This window comes from Cryptomeria japonica, chromosome 11, assembly GCF_030272615.1.
Source record: "Cryptomeria japonica chromosome 11, Sugi_1.0, whole genome shotgun sequence".
Taxonomy (NCBI): Eukaryota; Viridiplantae; Streptophyta; class Pinopsida; order Cupressales; family Cupressaceae; genus Cryptomeria; species Cryptomeria japonica.
The window spans coordinates 495,532,702-495,541,071 of record NC_081415.1 but is presented as its reverse complement, the minus strand read 5'-3'; the positions used below and the strand labels follow the sequence as shown (position 1 = coordinate 495,541,071).

At 31.2% G+C, this 8,370-nt stretch overlaps 1 long non-coding RNA gene across 2 annotated transcripts; it reads right to left on the bottom strand.

Moving 5' to 3' along the window:
* Positions 1 to 1,093: 1,093 nt before the first annotated feature.
* Positions 1,094 to 7,253, bottom strand: LOC131068252 (uncharacterized). Of its 2 annotated transcripts, none has more exons than XR_009111962.2 (3): positions 7,082 to 7,253; positions 6,034 to 6,116; positions 1,094 to 1,366 (listed from the first exon to the last, which is right to left on the bottom strand). It is a non-coding gene; the product is annotated as an uncharacterized LOC131068252 (long non-coding RNA). The 2 variants fall into 2 exon arrangements; XR_009359531.1 differs by lacking the exon at positions 7,082 to 7,253 and adding an exon at positions 6,724 to 7,042.
* Positions 7,254 to 8,370: the final 1,117 nt, after the last annotated feature.

Here is an 8,370-nt window from a genome sequence, read left to right as displayed (position 1 = left end):
ACTTCACACAAAATTAAAAAATATAATAAGAGGATGTCAAAATTAAAAAATGTATACAAATTGAATCTCAAAGCTCAAATAGTCAAATAGTAAATGCTTATAGTTCAAACACACTTCCAACAAACAACCAGTGGATGCTAAAGTAAAACACACTAAACAAGTTTGAAAATTACTTCAAACAAACAATTAATCTATGCTAAAGTTCAAACACAAACACCATATAAATAACAAATACAAACAAAGTGAATGTCAAAATGTTAATTCAATTTTAATAAATACCAAAACACACTAAACAAACACGTTTGGAAATCACTTCAAAGAAATAATTTTAATGTATGCCAAAGCTGAAACACAAACCTCCTATAAACAATAAATGCAACCAAGGTGAATACCAAAGTTTCAAAGTTCAAACATGCAAAGCAAGTTTCAAAATGAATCAAATATAAGTTTGCCAAAATTCAAGCTCATACTCTAGTAAAAAATAAGTGAATCATTGTTCAAAAACACAATTTAGACAAACAATAAATGGATTCCCAAAATAAAACACACTATATAGACATGTTTCAATTGCAATTGTCAACACAACACTATTTATTATGATGTTACGAGATTACATAAAATTAAAGGGTAAATGTCAAATCATTACACTACACTCAAAATGATTAATGTAATGCTTAAATAATTACATTACACTAAAAATGTCAAATCATTAAATGTGAGGAAATAAAAATTAAAAATTAAAAAAAAAATGTCAAATTTTATATCATAAAAAATAATATAAAATTAGCACAAAGACATTAGACTAAGAAGAATGGCCATGGCCAATGACCATTCCCCTTAGCCTTGGGATGAGGCCAATTCAACCCCTTCCAAATAATTTTTTTATATTAAACTACAAATCCATTTACATATCAATTTACCAATTACATTTTGAAGTTGACCTATTTGAACAACTGCTAGATATTAAATATTATATTATACTCAATTACAAGATTTCAAACATTTAAAAAAAACTTTGAACACTATATTTATTATTTGACTTCAACATACTCATCAATTTTCCAAACATTTGGGAACCACATTGTCACGCACTCAAAATTATGATTTAAATTTATATCAATTTCTCTATCAATAAAATATACAACAATTAAATATTTATTAAAATAAAACTAAAAAAAAAGATTCAAACAATAATTTTAATAGAAATATATGAGTACTTGCCCAAAACATTTATCTTCTAATACAAATGCAACTCTAAAACAGCACTTCTCTATGATTAAGCACACCCCACCTAACAGTATACAGTTAAATTTCACCTACCTAGATAATAAATCCCATGATAGACACTTACCTACACAATAAACACCTACAATAGAAACAAAAAAAAATGGTGTTAGCAATCCATTCAAAATAAAGAAGAGAGTAAAATTTAAGCAATCTACATAAGAAAGGGTCATAGCATTCTTTGAAAAGAAGAGAGAAAAATTAAAGCAATAGCAAAGAAAGTTTAAGAGCATTACAGAAGAGAGTAAAATTAAAGCAATTTACAATTGAAAATCCTACCGCAGTAAAATATAAATTTATGTATCATTTTCTGAGAAGAACTGTTTTAATGGCCTTAGTTTATGACTCCAAAGATAGTAATGACAATGCAGTATTTGAAAACATAACTAATGTCAAGGGGTCCTACAATTTCATTTTTTCCAACCATTGAAATTACATAGAGATAATTTACATTAGTATCTTTGATTAACTAAGGAAAATATCATTGTGCTGCATTACACGAGAATAAAATTAAAGCAATCTACAGAAGAAGAGCAATTAAAAAAAAATTTACAGTAGTAAATTATAAGTTTATAACTGAAACACAAAGAAACTTAAGTGCATTTAAACCTTATCAACAGCAATCCGTCCACTTCGATTGCAGTATCAGCTAATTTCTTAAGAGGACCAATCCAAGCACTGATAATAATGGCCCTAGTTTATGCCTCCAATGAAATATTTGAAACCAAAACTAAAGGATGCAATTGTATCTTTTCCAGTAACAGTCCAAAACAGGACAACAAAAAATTGAATAGGAAAAAGGAAAGCAAGGCGAAATCTGAAAATGAAAACTAAAATTTTTCTTTGTGTTAACCGCACTAAAATCTCTTATTCTCCATTCATTAATCTAGACTCTAAGCATCACTCTGCAGACTGTGTTAGTCTTAGTGGCATGGCATTTATGTACTTAAAGTTTAAAATAACTAGACTTCACCCCATCAGCTAAGTGGATTAGACTTCTTAGCCCTGAGGTCATAGCCATATTCCACACTTGCTAAAGGCTTACTAGGAGTTTGAAATATGGTTATTATGACTTCTATGATTTAGGACATTTACAAACTTATGCTCAATCAAACCTCAGTCAAACTGTGGATTTGAGTTATGCAATCAATCAAAATTAATATCCAATGTATCTCTAGAAAACACAGAGCACTTTCATTTTGATAAAAGTAAATGAGATCTTTAAAGGCTGAAGGGTGGGTTTGATGGGCTTGTGAAAACACCATAAGATCCTTGAGGTAAGTAGAAATGGAAGCCTAAGGACAAGGGCTTTCTCTCGAAAACAATCAATGGAGGGTGGGAGGGAATACCGAAAGATAACATTCAGCTAAGGGCATAGCCCTTAGTGAAGCACAAAGAGCAAAACTGAAAAATAATGATAATAAAAATTAGAGATCCAAACTTAAAGGGATAAGCATGTAAGTTATGCATTCACCAATTTATGTAGGGATAAACGCACACACTACAAATCTAGCAAAGGAATAAATTGATTAAACATAATTATCGCTTTAGGTATTGGGGATGCATCTGATAAATTGACATGTGCTGAAATATAACAGGGTTATGATTGTGTACCTTGAAACGTTAATTGCAATTGATGACATGCTGACACAACTTTGAAAATTTAACTCTGGAACTGCATTATGAAAAGATGAGAGTTTGAAATAAAATTAATAGAGTTTTGTTTGAAATTTGATCTGCATTACTTGTCACGACCTGTTCGCTTACTGGAATTTGAAGGAAGGAAGAAGATGATGTTGTTAAGGAGCACAACAGTTTGTTGCGCAAGGGTTATTATACAAGACTTGTTTGTGCCTTAGGCAATACTCAGACTAAGTTGACAACAAAAGTGAAAGAGATAGATTGTGCAGTTGGATGCTGATTCTGATGTAGACATAGAGGTCACTGCGAACCTAAAAAATATAACAGAATTAGAGACAAATGTGTAAATGTGCTATCCTTTCAATGTGATCAATGATGCATTGGCATTTGTAAAATGATAGTAAGGATTATTTCGTTCAATACATGCCCTATAGACACCAAATTTGAATCTAATTGTTTAGTGCAGCTGACAACGGGCAACAGTCATTTTTGAGAATGTTGGCCATGAAATTGGAATATTGAAATTTGGGAAAGGCGGATGAGATTGCAGCTGCGATTCTGTTTAGGGGACAAAATTGCTGGTGTGATCCATTCTGGGATGGGGAATGTTGCAATGTGATGTAAAAAAGTGTTCTGAGAAGTCTAATGAGGCATATCAAAGTGATGAAATGGGTTTTGGCCAATGCATGCACCAATAGAGTCCAGAAATGTGCTAGAATGTGCTAGAAACATGACTAAGTTGTCAGCCCAAAGTGACACAAAACAAGAGGTGCAAGTGTGTCAGGGAGTGCACTTTCTCTACAATAAGAAACACAATCTTCAAATTTTGTCATTTACCTCTTTAATGTTACTACTTCTGATTATTTTGAGTTTAGCTTTATCTTTGTATTTTTCAAAATTATTATATATTAACATTTTTTTAAAATACGTAATTGACTATATTAAAGCTCCTAACCATATCATTAGATGTATGCTGGTTTCTAAATATCAGTTTTAGATCTAACTGCAAGTATAGGTATCAAATTATATATGGGAAATCCCACTCTGATTACAGTGCGTGGTGCACTAAGCCTACTTAGCCACAGATTTTATGATCAATTTCCAATTACATTTTTTTGCACTAGAAAGTGTGCATTATGTTTACACTGTTATTGACCTCAACATGTATTTCTACAATGATTCCGATCCTGTGGCAAGTTCATCAATTTGGACAGTGTTATGATTTTGTAATGCCACTTTTAAATTTTAGGGTTTTTACATCCTGTGAAAAGTCTCCAATTGCCATAGTAATAAGATCAAACATTGGTCCACTGGATGTGCGTCAGATAGCATTTTATAGTATGTAGATGTTCTCAAAGCAGGATATGGTTGGAGTTTATAATGTTTTAAACCATTTTTTTATAACTTTATCTTGCAGGACTTGAGCACCTTTATAAGATCCTGGGTGGTACTAGATGTATATCCAGAGAGTGTCACTTCTTCGTATGCGCCTTACATGCAATGGAGGGCTCTTAAAGTATGCATTTCCCACTTCCATTTTTTTCATGCATGCATGAATTCACTGTGCATGCTAAAATGTAGTTTGTATCTGTTCTTCCTCAAATTTTGTTGGTGGCCTACAGAGTTTTTTAATACCATCTATGATGAAATTCATTATTGTTTTATTTTATAAAACTTGCAGGATTTCTTTGATGGAGCAATGAGTGTTTTTACCACACGTTCATTGCTTCATTCTGTTGGAATTGTTGGAAAAGGTTCCACTTCTTCTACTGTTGCTGTGAACTGGGTTCCTAAGGTAAGCCACATCCTGATAGCTGTTCCTAGGATAAAAGGACCAGCTCCCACTTACTCCGTGTCTGAATGCTTAGGGTAAAGTTAAATTATCTCCTGACAGACTAGAACATCAATGTACATTCCTACCTGTATCATTATTGATTTGTTGTTCATTAGAATATGGGAGCTTGAAAATAAGAAAAGAGGGTAAGAGAACATGTCTAGTTCATGTTGTAATGCACGTTGTTATGTTTTATAGCAATAGGCTTTTTCTTGGATCTTTCTTTGTCTTACCTTTAAAAATAAATACATCATCTATTCTAATGTTGCTCTGAATTTGGACTCATAATAAGAATAACTAGTGCACCAGTTTGGCTTCATACTAAGAACTACAGCTATGACCTCAATTCAACCTCATGATAAAAACTACAACTACAACCTGAATTTGTTCTCATAAAATTACAACTAGGACTTTGTGATAATAACCACAAATCTTGCCTCAAATTAATCATGCATTATCCTCTATGGAATTTGGAATGGGTGCATGAAATTGCTTCATCCTAAAATCATGTGGGATCCATGCTGCCATTCTTTGCTCTGTAAGCACTCTATTCTTGATGTGGTTGGAAACATCAATGCATGAGACTTTCAAAAAGGGAGATGGTTATCCAGTCCCTAGAATGCACAAAGACATTATTGTCCTTTATATATTATAAATACATTATAATAGATATTTTGATGCATTCTATGGGTTGGAGAACCATTCCCATCAAAAAGTACTTCCATTCAAAAAGGGGAGTAGATTGAAAACATGTCTCTTATCTAATTTTCTTGATGAGGATGTTATTTGCTACAGTATCATGCTGCCTTTTACAGGTCACTATAAGATTTCAGCTAAGAGCAGAAAAAATAGTGTAAAAGGTAAAGTGCAAGGTCATCATGCCAAGCCTTATGCACCACCATTAAAAAAGAATTAACACAGCAATTATAGAAACCCTATTATTTACCCAACCTACATTGTACTAAGCATTTATTTATTTATCATTTTTCATCAAAAATTATATTATCTGTAGGGATGGTGCGGAAGGGTTTTCAAATAATTGAAAACCCAATTGATAAAAGAAAATATGATAAATTTAAAAAAAAATGTTTTAAATAGAACTAAATTAAGTGAATGAAGAGGCAAATATGGTAGATTAATTTCAAAAGTTTGACCTTGAATAGATAACTCTACATGAATCAAAGCATTTAAAACTGATTGTGGAAGGAAATTTCATTGCTCAATCTAAATCGTGGTTGTAATATACAAATTCAAATGTTGATTCAACTTGGTACCTGGTGTAATTCCTGATAATTGTGATGTGTAAATATGCTTCTTTTCTCCTCCTCCTTATCATTGCCAGTGCTTATAATGTACCCTATTGAACAATTATGACCCATAGAGAGAGATAAATGCATAATAGTATAATACCAATAAAACTTTAAAAAAGGAAAAAAAATCTACACATGAATTACAAGAATTGCTAAAGAAAAAAATGTAACAAACATTTAAAAATAGAGCTCTCAGACAAATAAAAACAGAGGCATGACAAACAAAAAAAAATAAAAATAGAATAATAGACAAAGAAAGCAACAATATTGAATGAGAGGTAAACAGAACATTCCAAACATTCATTTAAATCATTGAAATGAATCTGTCATCGATTACCCAAGCAAGATTTCACTGCCAGAAAATCAGAATACAGCATGATTTTAAGATTATTTATACAAAACAAGTTAGGTAAGAACTTGGCAACTAGATGAAGAAAGAAATAAGAAATCTCACTTTTTCTGGTTAAGAATGGATGAAAACTAGATTAAGCAGAATCATGGTCGATGGTCCTATCCAATTGTTAAGTTCTGTAGAAAAGTAGTCGCTACTTTGAACCCCAAACTTTTTGTGCCCACTCAATATATGCAAACAAAAGAAATTCAGTGCTATAATCCAAATATGTTCCATGTAAAGGACAACGAGATGCCACATACCCAGATATCTATATAGAGAAAAGTAAAAGCTGTGGAAAAGTCTTATCATCTATGAAAATCAACACTTGTGCATCGAGAAGAATATGAAAATCGAAACAGCTGTCCATAGAGAGGGATATGAAATTCAAAACAGGTATCATGAGAAGCAAAGCAACTATGCAAATGTTGATGCCTATATGAAACCCACTGTTAAGAGAAACAGGTGCATACAAAATATGAATTCCAAATTGTGTCAAACTGTCACTTGAAACCCACATACAGGAAAATGTGCATCTCGAAACCCAATTGCAAAAACTGTCAATATATCCAAATTCAAGTCTAGAATAGAATATGATCAAATGGGTGTGAAGAATTAAACCTGGAATAGCAGCCTCACAAGCCATGAAGCAACAAATCCTCCTGCTGCTCCTGTAACACACACAGTTTGGCCAGCTCCAGTTTGTTTGCAGCTATGCTCATAAGAATGTAAACAAATGAAAACAAATCCTCCTGGATTGCTCATTCATCATAAGAATGTAAACAAATCCTCCTGCTGCTCCTGTAACACACACAGTCTGGCCTGCTCAAGTCTGTTTGCAGCTATGCTCATAAGAATGTAAACAAATGAAAACATAGAATACAAACAGAAAAAGTAAGGATCAGAAAATAAAAACACACAACGAAAATTTAAAACCAAAACTCAAGCAAAACTCAAAACAGAGGCATGGCCATGCCCAAAAACATACAACACATGAAAATTAACATACAACGAAAATTTAAAACCAAAACACAGAACAGAGCAAAACTCAAAACAGAGGCTAAATTAAACAAGCAAACAAAAACAAAGAAAGAACAGTCTGCGCTACTTCTCAGATAATCCGCCCATTTAAAAGAGGCGAAATCTGCTTTTTTCCAACAGAGAAAAAATAACAGCCATTATCTCCATGCCTGTAGTTTGAGAGCCGTTGGAAACGCTCCCTTTGTGGGATGAGGATAAAATTTGAAACTAACTGTAAATTTGAACACTTTCAAAAATCTACTTCCAAATTGTTCATTTTAATTCAAATGCAAAAGAATTTTTTAAAATCTACTTCCAAATTGTTCATTTTAATTCAAATGCAAAAGAATTTTTTATTATGTTTAATTTAAATAAGAATTGCTCCAATTAAATTTCATGGTTAATTAAATAAATTGAAAAATAACATGCAATATAATTAAGGTGATTAGTTTAGAGTAGATAAAAATAAAGATAAAGATAGAGAAGAGAGGAAGAGAGAGAAATAGAGGTAGAGTCAATGCTAAAAATAGAGAGATATAGATAAGAAGATTGATAGATAGAGTAATTATATAAAAATACAGATATTATAAAAATAAATATATTTTTATTTTAAAAATAATTTGCAAGTCTATGTATGTAAAAACATCAACAAAAATTAAAGTTTTTACTTTTAATTTATTGTAATATATATTATATGAAATTATAAGAATATTATTTATTGATGTTTAGTAGTATATTTCTTGTTATATTGTAAAATTAAAACATAAACTTGATTGATATTAACAAATAAAATTTTATTATAAAATTAAATACAACATAATAAAAATTAAAAATTAAAATTAAATTGGTTTTTACAAAAACATTTTTTATATATTATATTAAAATTATTT